The sequence below is a fragment of the Hevea brasiliensis genome, chromosome 17 (assembly GCF_030052815.1).
Source record: "Hevea brasiliensis isolate MT/VB/25A 57/8 chromosome 17, ASM3005281v1, whole genome shotgun sequence".
Taxonomy (NCBI): Eukaryota; Viridiplantae; Streptophyta; class Magnoliopsida; order Malpighiales; family Euphorbiaceae; genus Hevea; species Hevea brasiliensis.
The window spans coordinates 10,873,354-10,884,493 of record NC_079509.1 but is presented as its reverse complement, the minus strand read 5'-3'; the positions used below and the strand labels follow the sequence as shown (position 1 = coordinate 10,884,493).

Sequence of the window (11,140 nt, the reverse complement as noted above, 5' to 3'; positions counted from 1 at the left end):
TTCCGATCTTATGTGTTCAGATTAGGTTTCTAGTTTTAATAATTTTAAGTTTTGTTCAGTGTTTATTCTCGGTTTAGGTTGATCTCATGTTTACAAAGTTTTACCGATCACTCATACATAGGTTAATAATTGCTTTCAAGTTGTTCTAATATGTTCAGACAATCAAGCGCATTCCGATCTCATCCAGTCATTGAGCCAAAAAGAACTTCATTTCATTTCAAATTAAAAATGTGTACAAATCATTCGGCTGGAGGATCACCCCCAGCCTGTTCTACATTTTGTTCACCCCCCCTATCACCCTCAGCCTCCTCCTCGCTATCCTCTTCTTCTTGGGGAGCCAGGTCCACCATCCAGGAAAAGTCCTCCTCGGGATAGCGTTTCTTGAGCTCGGCCAAAAGGTCCCCATGGGCGTTTACATAAGCACCGGCCTCCCTCGCCACTGCCTCCTCTTCTTTTGCTTTGAGTTTCTTAGAGAGGCGAGCGACATCAGTAGCTCGGAGTGCCCAAACCTCTTCAAGAACATGAGCTTGCTCGGCCAGTTTATCCTCGTAGAATTTCATCCGCCCCTCAATTTCGAATATGTAGTTTTAGGCGGATGAAAGTTGGGATCGGAGGGAAGCGGCTTCCTGACCCACCTTCTCGATCTCCTGCCTCATACGGTGAGCCTTCTCCCGGACAATGTGTTGGTTCACCAAACTCTCCACGTTTAGGCTCATAGTCCGGGTCAGGATATCATCGAGACTGTTCGGGGACAGCTTATCCCGATCCTCCTGAAGGCAGATCAAGGCCCCCAAGACCTTAGCCAAGCTCGAATTCTCCCGAACTGTGCGGTTCTTCTCCAATGAATGGATCAAAACTTGAGCGCCGCGGGAAAGGGTCGTCGCAGTAGGTTGGGAAGGACCCCCTTCCGCACTCGAAGCAACCGGCGGAGGTGGAGGTGGCTCTTCGAGTCGAGGGGGAGACCAAACCACTTCTATGTCAGGGATCGGCAATCCTGAGGGTCGAGATGAGCCTTCCTACATCTCCCCCGAATCGTGCCTTGGCGTCTGAAGGGCCTCGGCATGCTTCATCTCCTGCACTTTCCTGGAGACCTCTCTCTTTCGCTTCCGGCTCTCCTTGGAAGCCTTGCCGCTTGCCATACCTGCATAAAGAAGAGGTCAGTGAGTTCGCTAAGGCCAAAAGATCAGAGATATAGAAAGTACCAAGGCCGAGGTCAGAGAGCTGAAGCCCGCGTTCTTTGCCGGTGATCAGTTGCATTGTCCAATGATGCAGTTCGGCCGTCACTGCATCTAAATAAGAGAACTTTTGCGTGGTCGCCTGATCTTTCAGTTCCATCACCATTATGCCCTCTTCCCTATTCAGGGTAATGCACTTCGGAATTAATGGGCTCTGATGCAGCCAGCTACGCGGGAAACCCTCAAAACCGCTCGGAACCTTGCTCCTCAGAATGAAAAAGCGATTCTTCCAATTCTTCAGAGAGAAGGGCAGGTCGGTAAAAAGCCTGCAATGTGGCTTCGCCTGAAAGAACCAATACTCGTCGTCCTTTCGACGAGTTAGCCTGTGTAGCTCGGTGAACACCTTTGCCATTGGTCTAAGCCCCTTAGCTCGGCAGAGGCCTCTGAAGGCTACTAAGGTCTGCCATGAGTTCAGGTGAACTTGGGCTATGCATACTTGATGGAATTTCAGAACTTCCTTGAAGAAGTCGTCAAGAGGGAACCGCAACCCGGCTTTTAACTGCTCTTCGTATACCATAATCATGTCATTCTCTTCGAAGAAGTGATCGGCTCGGAGATCACCGTGACACCGGATAAGTTTGTATGAATCACCCCGAATGTTATACTCTTCGTTAAACGACTGCAGGTCAGTTTCTTGAAGGATTGACGGCAGCTCGTCCACGGGAAGGTTTTCTCTCCCTGAAAAATGCACTTGCCTTAAGGATGCCATTTGACCTCAGGCTGAAATGAAGGTCCTAGGAGGTTCAGATCGCCCGCTTAGTCCGACCACTTCTACTTCATCTGACGACCACGAGATCTGAAAGGAAGGGGGCTTGCCGCTCTCTGACTCTCGGCGCCGCTCATTTTTAAAGAAAAGAGAAAATTTAAACTAAAAGAAAGATCAAAACCCTTACCAGAGTGTGATCGGTGTTGGAAGAACTTGAAGAAAACGAGAGAATTTTGGAATTGCTCGTGAGAGGCCAAAAATGACATAAGGGAGCAACTAGCTAACCCATCCCCTATTTATACCTGTCTGAGCATTTAATGCTCACGGTGTCCCAAGCGGCGCATCGATTAGCGGGATTCGCTAGCCTTTTCTGACACGTCTCATGAATATTTTGGAAATTCCACAAAGAGATCGGCTAGTTAGAGATCGGCAGATTAAGATAGATGTTTTGAATTACAGATCGGTTAAGGGCCATTCAATTGGGAGTCGGATCGGATAAACACATCAGAGATTAGAAAATAACAAGCAATAATAATAAAATGATAATTGTCAAAATAAAATTTCATTTCCAAAAGGTCAGATTACATCATTTGGGTGATCTTAAGATATCGGATTACATTAAAGGTCAGATTACATCATAAGGGCGATCTTTAGAGATAGGTGGTACATCCCATCTAACAAAGACCTAGTCTCGTGGCTGAATCAAAAGATGTGTTTGACCAGCCGTCGACATCGGATAGATGTACAGCTCAGATGGGGGGACTATGACTCTCATGAGGATGAGAGAGATCGTCATCAATGTTATCGCTCGGAACCAAGCCGCTGTCGGAACAGCCAATGTGGTGAAAAGCCAAATGAACTTCGAAGGACGGTCACTAAAGATCGGAGGGAAATTAGCAGTCTTCTAGCCCGAAATCGGCTCCCCGATTACATCGATCGACCGATCCGAGGTCGACACAATCAATATTTTCGATTTGGGTCGGTAAATTAGTCCAGTTCTCTCACTGTCATTAGAGGTGGCCATAGTGATTTTCGGATCACCGGGGTCGTAAATTTTCAGTTGATAAACAAGGTGAACAGCCGGAAAAAGATCAAAAGCAGCTATCATGGCCGGTATTGTCGCCGGAGCGGCTAGAACAGGAAAAGTTAGAAGGAAAGAGGAGAAAATCAAATGCAGAGGGGTTTCCTGTTGAGTTATATATATAGAGAAGGTCTGAGCATTTATTGCTAGCAGAAAACGAAGCGGACGCCTCCAAAATCGAAGGAATAAATGCTTTGACTGAACCGGACCAAGGAGAAGACTGGAGTGGGAGAGATCGGAAGAGCAGGCCCGGCATGAAAGATCGGAAAAGGAGCGTGTTAGAAAGATCGAAAAGGATGGGAGGTCGGAAAGCAAAGAGAATAAGACAACTTCCACTAACTGTCGTCATAATCAGAGCCGAGGTAGTTAAAGCGTTGCAGACGAGATCTCCACCGCACGCCTCATTTGCAGAATCGCCCACATTACTGACAGGTGCCAGAGTATGTCATGACAGTCCTGTACATCCTAATCTCCACCGTCGATCTTACTTGTAAGGACAAGTCCAAAGCCCTTGGATCAAAGAGGAAGACGACAAGACCGGCGCTTTTTATTCCCAACCTTCGGATCGCCCTTGACAAGAAAATTCTAAGCCGTCAGATTAAAAAGGAGAAAGGACAAATATTCAAAAAAGGATTTCAGTCATTCGTTTTGATTCTCTTTAATTCCCAACCATCAGATCATGTCCTTTAAAATCCAAACCTTCCATTTCCCTCAAAGGAAATCCTGACCCTTCATTAGGAACATTGGTTCCCTATAAATACCTGCATGAAAACTATTGAAGGGAGACGAGGAAAAAGGGTGGTGGTTATAGTGGAAAGGCTCTGAAAATTGATTCAGTTTTGCTACTCTGCTATTTTTAAGCTAGAAAGACTTTAGAAACCAGTTTTCTGAAGTATTTTCTTTGAAGAAGTGTTGGACACTGGAACTCTTGATTTTCAGTTTATTCATTGCTCTGCGATACCCTTTCTTAAGTTTTAGTTCTGTTTTCCTTACCTTTATATCCACTTTTATTTTCTGAGCTCAATCTCATTCATTGTCATTCCGGCTCGATTACATGCTAACTAGGCATTCGTCATTTCAAGGTAAGCATTAGTCCCCAGACTATTAATACACAACTCTGCAACATTCGCGACTCCATAGTTGGTTCAATAGGTTCAACTTCCTGCAGGTGAGTGTCTGAACCGTTGCCCTATCCAGTGTTCGTCTTTATTTTCTTTTTACGCTCGTAATTTTCGTTAAAATTTGTCTTATGTTAGAAGGTCCCACATGGGTGGTTATTTTTGAGTTTGTCTTTGATATATCAGTCCATGTTATTTATTTGTTCTTGGTCTTTTATTATTTCCTAATGTAGGAGTTCTGGTTACGGGTAACGTATAGGTAGTTTGATAAATGATGGGTAGCAGTATCTTAACATAAGAGTTTTTTTTATATAACGTTCGGATAATAAATCAGAGAATTATGAAGTCGAACCACTAGACTAGCTCGAGAAGATAACTGGGTAAGGTGGAGAGTCGGAGTAAAATTGAATTTCAGATTAGCAAATGGAATAGAGCAAACGTTGCTTATCGAAAGGTACTGGTAAGCCGATCACATAGGAGATCAGTAAAATTCAGTCCAGTATCCCTTATCTAGTCACAAGGTACCAACGAATTAAAAGAAGCCTAATCCGGGTTCCCAGTGTCTTCAAATGCCAGAACACTTAGCCTAAAGTCCTTGCGCGATACGATCGTAATTAAATTTCAAGAGGTCGGGGGAGATTTCTTACCTGATCCCCATCCAAACCAAATAGGAGATCGGAGGAGAGTTCTTATCTGGTCTTCAGTCAGGATTTTTAATAGTCATTTAAAAGAGATCGGAGGAGAGTTCTTATCCGATTCTCAATCCCGAATTTTAAATATTAAAAGAGATCGGAGGAGAGTTCTTATCCAATTCTCGATCCCAAATTTTAAACATTAAAAAGAGATCGGAGGAGAGTTCTTATCCGATTCTCAATCCCAAATTTTAAATATTAAAAAGAGATCGGAGGAGAGTTCTTATCCGATTCTCAATCCAAATTTTAAATATTAAAAGAGATCGGATGAGAGTTCTTATCCGATTCTCAATCCCAAATTTTAAAAAGAGATCGGAGGAGAGTTCTTATCCGATTCTCAATCCAAATTTTAAACATTAAAAAGAGATCGGAGGAGAGTTCTTATCCGATTCTCAATCCCAAATTTTAAACATTAAAAAAGAGATTGGAGGAGAGTTCTTATCCGATTTTCAAATCAAATTTTACTAAATGCACAGAGAACGGAGGAGAGTTCTTATCCGATTCTCAAAATCAAATTTTAATAAGCACGCAAAGTAAATCCCATAAACGAAAATCGCAGCGCAATATCAATTCACTAAGGTCGTCTCATTTACTTATGTATCTGGGTAACCCGAAAACTAGTGAAAAATTAAATATTCTCTTTTGGCAAAGGGATTAACATCTTCATTCTAGCCTAACCCTCCTAGCTATCGATTTTAATTTATAAAGAGCATAATGTTAAATCTGCTGACCCTCTTAGAGGGACGAGGCGGGGTGCCTAACACCTTCCCCGCCCGTATACGGACCCCGAACCTAGAATCTCTGTTTTCGAAGTGATTTTATGGTAGTCTATTTTCACAAATGGTTTCCTTTAATTTCCCTCAAAATTAAAGTGGCAACTCCTCACTCTTTCCCACTTCGGTGAGTGTTCGTCCAGGCGACCGCAAAATACCTTGCTACATAAGAGAAAGAATAATGCTTAAAACTTTGTATCCAGTTGGAACTTTCATTCCACTAACCATCTAAAGGCAAGTTGGATTGTTTGCATAAACAGCTTCTGGAATTCAAAGACTGGTTTAAAAATCCAAAAATTTTAAATGAATAAATGAAATGCATGAATGTATAAATGTATAATCAACCTATATGTAACTAAGTACGCATAACTAAGTGTATGAAGCTATATGCAGTCTATATATGTGAATATGTACAAGTATGAATTAATGAGTATGTCACTATATGCAAGTGAAAAGGAAAAATAATTTTTTTGCAAAAAATTTACCCTCTCCCCCATACTCAGAATGGACATTGTCCTCAATGTTAAAAGAATGCAAGGAATGGGATAATTTTAGCTATCAATGCAATGGGTTCTCTCAAATATTGTGCAGAAAATAGGTGGCTAATATGTGCATAAAGAATTATTACCCTGTTTCATAAGTGGTGGCACAACTTGTGCTGAAAATGACACAAGCTAAGATAAGAATTATTATCTCATTGAAGGTGCGGCCAGTTTAATTAAATAAAAATTGGATAGCTGCTGCATTCATTGCAAAAGAAACAGTGGAATGAAATCCATTAAAGTAATTAAACTCAAAAAGTTGAAATAGAGAGGTTAAGCTCAAAAATATAACCATGAGATATCCACTCATTAAGTGAAATTCTGAAGTAGCATATAAAAGCAAGTGACCAAAGCATTAAAGATTCAAAAGAAAAATATACTTATGAGCAACTAAAAAAAATACTGAATAAGCAAATGTTTCAAATAAAAGAAAAGCAACACAAGCAAAATATTAACTAAACAAGTTACTAAAAACACTAATTAATGAAGCAACTAAAATAAAGACATGAAATATATATATATATATATATATATATATATATATATATTTTTTTAAATCATGGGTTAGTGGGCTTTTTAGCATGGGGTTGGTCGCGGGCCCATTCTAGTGAATTGGGTTGTCAACCTGCAAAAAAAAATAAACAACACAAGTTAGAACACAAAGATGGAGTTTGTGCCAGAAGTTGTGAAATCTTTGCCCAAATTGTGCCCATTGAACACAAGCTACGACACAACCAAAATCGATTGTGCCTCAAGTTGTGAAATATTCTGCCCAAATTGCGCCCAGTGAACACAAGCTACGACACAACCAAAATCGATTGTGCCGCAGGTTGTGAAATATTCTGCCCAAATTACGCCCAGTGAATATAAGCTACGACACAACCAAAATCGATTATGTTGCAGGTTGTGAAATCTGCTGCCCAAATTTGACAAAATTACACAGTACCTGAAAAATTGAAACAAATTAGATTTCAAGTAATTAGACCTTCATAACATGAATTCTAATTGCTCAACCTGTTATATTCATCAAATACTCATAAAAAAAAATTTTCAAAGCACCAATTCACACATCCATATTCAAATAATTTTCTTTTTAAACCAAGATATCAAAGTTTGGAAAAACTTCCTCTTAAAATTAACAAAAAAGGCAATGAATCCTGCAAAATCCACCAGCAAATAATCAACAATAGAAAGATGAAAAGTATAAGTGAACAAATTTAAAACTAAAATTTAAAGCTGAAATTTAAAACTAGAACTAAAACAATTTTTTTTTAATGCTCATTTGCTTGCAATGAATTGTATCCCATCTGCACAAGAAAATTAGAACAATGTCAAACTCTGAATAAAGAGTATAGAAAAACTTAAAACAAATATATGAAAGAAATAAAAAATCAATGAAAAATTGTGGGTTATGCCCAAAAATGCTAAGTTTAGGTCTTTAGCTTGACCTTACTCAATCAAAATTTTATGGAGAATGACAGAGATAGTAGGTTGTTATCTTCTCAATTGGCTCACCAACTGAATAATGCCTCAACCTTTACCCATTTACCTTGAAATTACTAGATTTTTCACCAAAAATTTCCACAGCACCATGAGGGAAAACTTTTATAACTTTAAATGGACCTGACCACCTTGATTTTAATTTTCCTGGAAAAAATTTCAACCTTGAATTGAATAAGAGCACTAAATCTCCTTTTTTAAAGTCCTTTTTCTTGATATGCTTATCATGCCATATTTTTGTTCTCTCTTTATAGATCCTAGCATTTTCATAAGCATCAAGTCTCAATTCTTCTAACTCATCAAGTTGCAAAAGTCTTTTGTGTCCAGCAGCTTGTAATTTTAGAATTTCCTTTTTCACAACATCCTTCATTGTAGGATTCAATCTTCTTTGATGTTCAATAGAAGGTCTACTATTTGGCTCTAAGAAAATCCTATGCATACAGACTGTTGGACTAATTCCCTTTATATCATCAATTGTATAATAACCCAAAACTCTCCTATATTCTCTCAAAACTCTCAACAATTTGTCAATCTCAATATCAGTCAAAGATACATTAATTATAACAGGATATGCTCTATTTGGTCCAAAAAAAGCATACCTGAGGTTGGAAGTAAGAGGTTTAAGATCTACCTTTGGGTCATCCTCTACCTTTAATGTTGGTGGTTTAATCTCCAAAGTTTGCACTTCTTCAAGCTGAAAAATTGTGGCTTCAGGATGTGGTGGAGAGCTCTCCAAGTGTTGTGCAAAAGCAGCTATGTTGTGATTGTCATCATCAATGCTCCCACCATGGACTAAGCAATTTTCAAGAGGGTCTTGTGGATAGCTTTTTCTGAAATGCTCTTGAACAATCTCATCAATAATGTCTACCCGTAAACAAGACTCAACTTCTTCATGTTTCCATTTCATTGCTGGATTGATGTTGAATATCATTTGATCATCTCCCACTCTAAGTGTCAATTTCTCACCCTTTACATCAATTAATGCACCAACTGTTGCCAACCCAATAAGATAGGAATTTTTGTGTCTTTTTCCATATCTAAAATGACAAAGTCCACCGGAATGTAGAATTTCCCAACCTTGATAGGCACATTTTCTAGAATGCCTTCTGGATACTTAATTGAACGGTCAGCCAATGAAAGATACATGTTTGTGGGCTTTAACTCTCCCATATTCAACTTCTCATATATTGAAAGAGGCATTAGGCTGACACTAGCTCCAAGGTCACATAAGGCATTTGCCACACAATTATCACCTATATGACAAGGAATGGAAAACACACCCGGATCTTTGAGTTTGGGAGGTAACTTCTTCTAAATTATAGCACTGCATTGCTCTCCCAAGTTAATGGTATCATAATCTTCTAGCCTTCTCTTGTTGGTAAGAATCTCCTTCAAAAACTTGGCATAACTTGGCATTTGGGATAGTGCCTCAGTGAATGGCACATTGATATACAACTTCTTTAGCACTTCAAGGAATTTGCCAAATTGTTTGTCTAGCTTATGCTTGATGAATCTTTGAGGGTAGGGAAAGGTGGGCTTGTAAGGTTCAGGTGGGATGTATGGTTTCTCTCCCTCATTTTGCTCACTTTTGCTTTCTTCTTCTTTTTCATTTTTCTTGCTCTCAATTGAATTTTCGCCTTTTGTGCTCTCTTTTTCTTCTCTCTTGTTTTCACTCTCTTGACCAACTTTCTTACCACTTCTCAAGGTCACAACCTTACATTGTTCATGAGGGTTTTGTGGTTGGCTAAGTAGTTTCCCATAGGATTTGCTTCCCAATGAGCTTGCTTGTTGAGCCAATTGAGTCTCCAACATACGATTGTGAACTTGTAATTGATCCATGGTTTGTCTCATGTGTTGCATTTCTTCCTCCAATTTGCTATTCATCTTGCTTTGTTTAGCAAAAAATTTCTCCATCATGCTTTCCAAGGTTGGCTTCAATTCATGAGGTGGGAGGGATTGTTGTGCTCTTGCTTGATATCTAGGTTGTGGCTGCCTTGTTGGCTGAAACTAAGGCCTATTCTGCTGCATATACTGCTGGTCATTAGCATAATTTGAGCTTTGACCTTGTTGAGCAAAAGTTGCTTATCATCTCCATGTTGAGTTGTTCACATTAAAGTAAGAATTTTCTATAGGTTTCTGTTAATAACCTCCTGCATTAGCAGCTTGTTCTTGCAAATAATCATCACCATAAAAAGAGTAATCAACTCCACAACTTTGGCTTCCATCTATGTAGGCAACTTGTTGCATAGTTATAGGAGTTGAGGTTGTTGCCTTTGTGCAAAAATCACTAAGAAGTTGAGTCAACTGATCAAATCTTGCACTCATGTAGCTAACTGAGTCAAGTTCATAAATCCAAGCCTTTTTTGGCTCAAGTGCTCTAGGATTTCCCCATAAATGGGTATTATGAGCAATCTTCTCTAATAAATCATAGCATTCTTCACTTGTCATTCTCATGAAATCTCCTCCTGCTTGTGAATCAATTGTGTTTCTTATGGCTGGAGTAACTCTGGTGTAGAAATTCTGAACAATCATCCATTTGGGTATTTCATGATGAGGACATTGCCTTTCAAGCTCCTTAAATCTCATCCAAGATTCATATAAAGTTTCATCATCTCTTGGCTTAAAAGCTACCATCAAATTCCTCAAATGAGTGGTCTTCCCAGGTGGGAAAAATTGAGATAGAAAAGCTTGAGATAGCTGCTCCCAAGTAGCTATAGTAGCTTGTGGAAGTGAGTCATACCACTCTAATGCTGAATCCCGAAGAGAGAATGGAAATAAGGTGAGCCGAATCACTTCATCTGAAACTCCAGGCTGCCTTTGTGTGGCACATATCATCAAAAATTTCTTCAAATGAGAATGACGATTTTCAAGTGGACTACCTCCAAATTATGAATTCTGAACCATTTGAATGAGACCAGTCTTTAACTCAAATTGATTAGCTCCAATAATAGGTCTGTTATCTCTCACATCTGCACATCTAGGAAAAGCATAATCTAACATGGATCTTCTCTGAGGATCATTTTGATTAACAACTTCATTCTGTCTATTTTGCTCATTTCCTCCATTATCTCCACCAATAGCTCTATTTTGATTCTCCATATTTTCAATTGTCTCCTCTTGCTCAAATCTTTATTGTTCTTCTTTTTCTGCTTCCTTTCTTCTCTTGTATTCCTTTTTGTTGGCTCGACAGAATTTTTCAATTTCAAGGTTGAACAACAATTCAGTATCACTTGTGCTTTTCGATTATCTCATAAACAAGAAAAGTACCTGAAAAACACAAGGAACAACAGTGAAAATAAAAGAAAATAAAAATTCTAATCAGCTTAAAATAATTAAAATCCAACTTAAAAACAAACAATTCCCCGGCAACGGCGCCAAAAACTTGGTAGGGTGCTAGCTGTGAAGTAGCTTTCGCAAGTGCACGGGTCACAGTAGTATAGTTTTAAAAATAATATCGTTCCAATAGAGAATTATGCTTAAATTAGAAATAAAA

At 39.3% G+C, this 11,140-nt stretch overlaps 1 non-coding gene across 1 annotated transcript; it reads left to right on the top strand.

The window, feature by feature from the left end:
* The first annotated feature begins 10,189 nt into the window (after positions 1-10,189).
* On the top strand, positions 10,190-10,296 carry LOC131175666 (small nucleolar RNA R71). The gene has a single exon (XR_009145858.1). It is a non-coding gene; the product is annotated as a small nucleolar RNA R71 (small nucleolar RNA).
* The last annotated feature ends 844 nt before the right edge of the window (positions 10,297-11,140 follow it).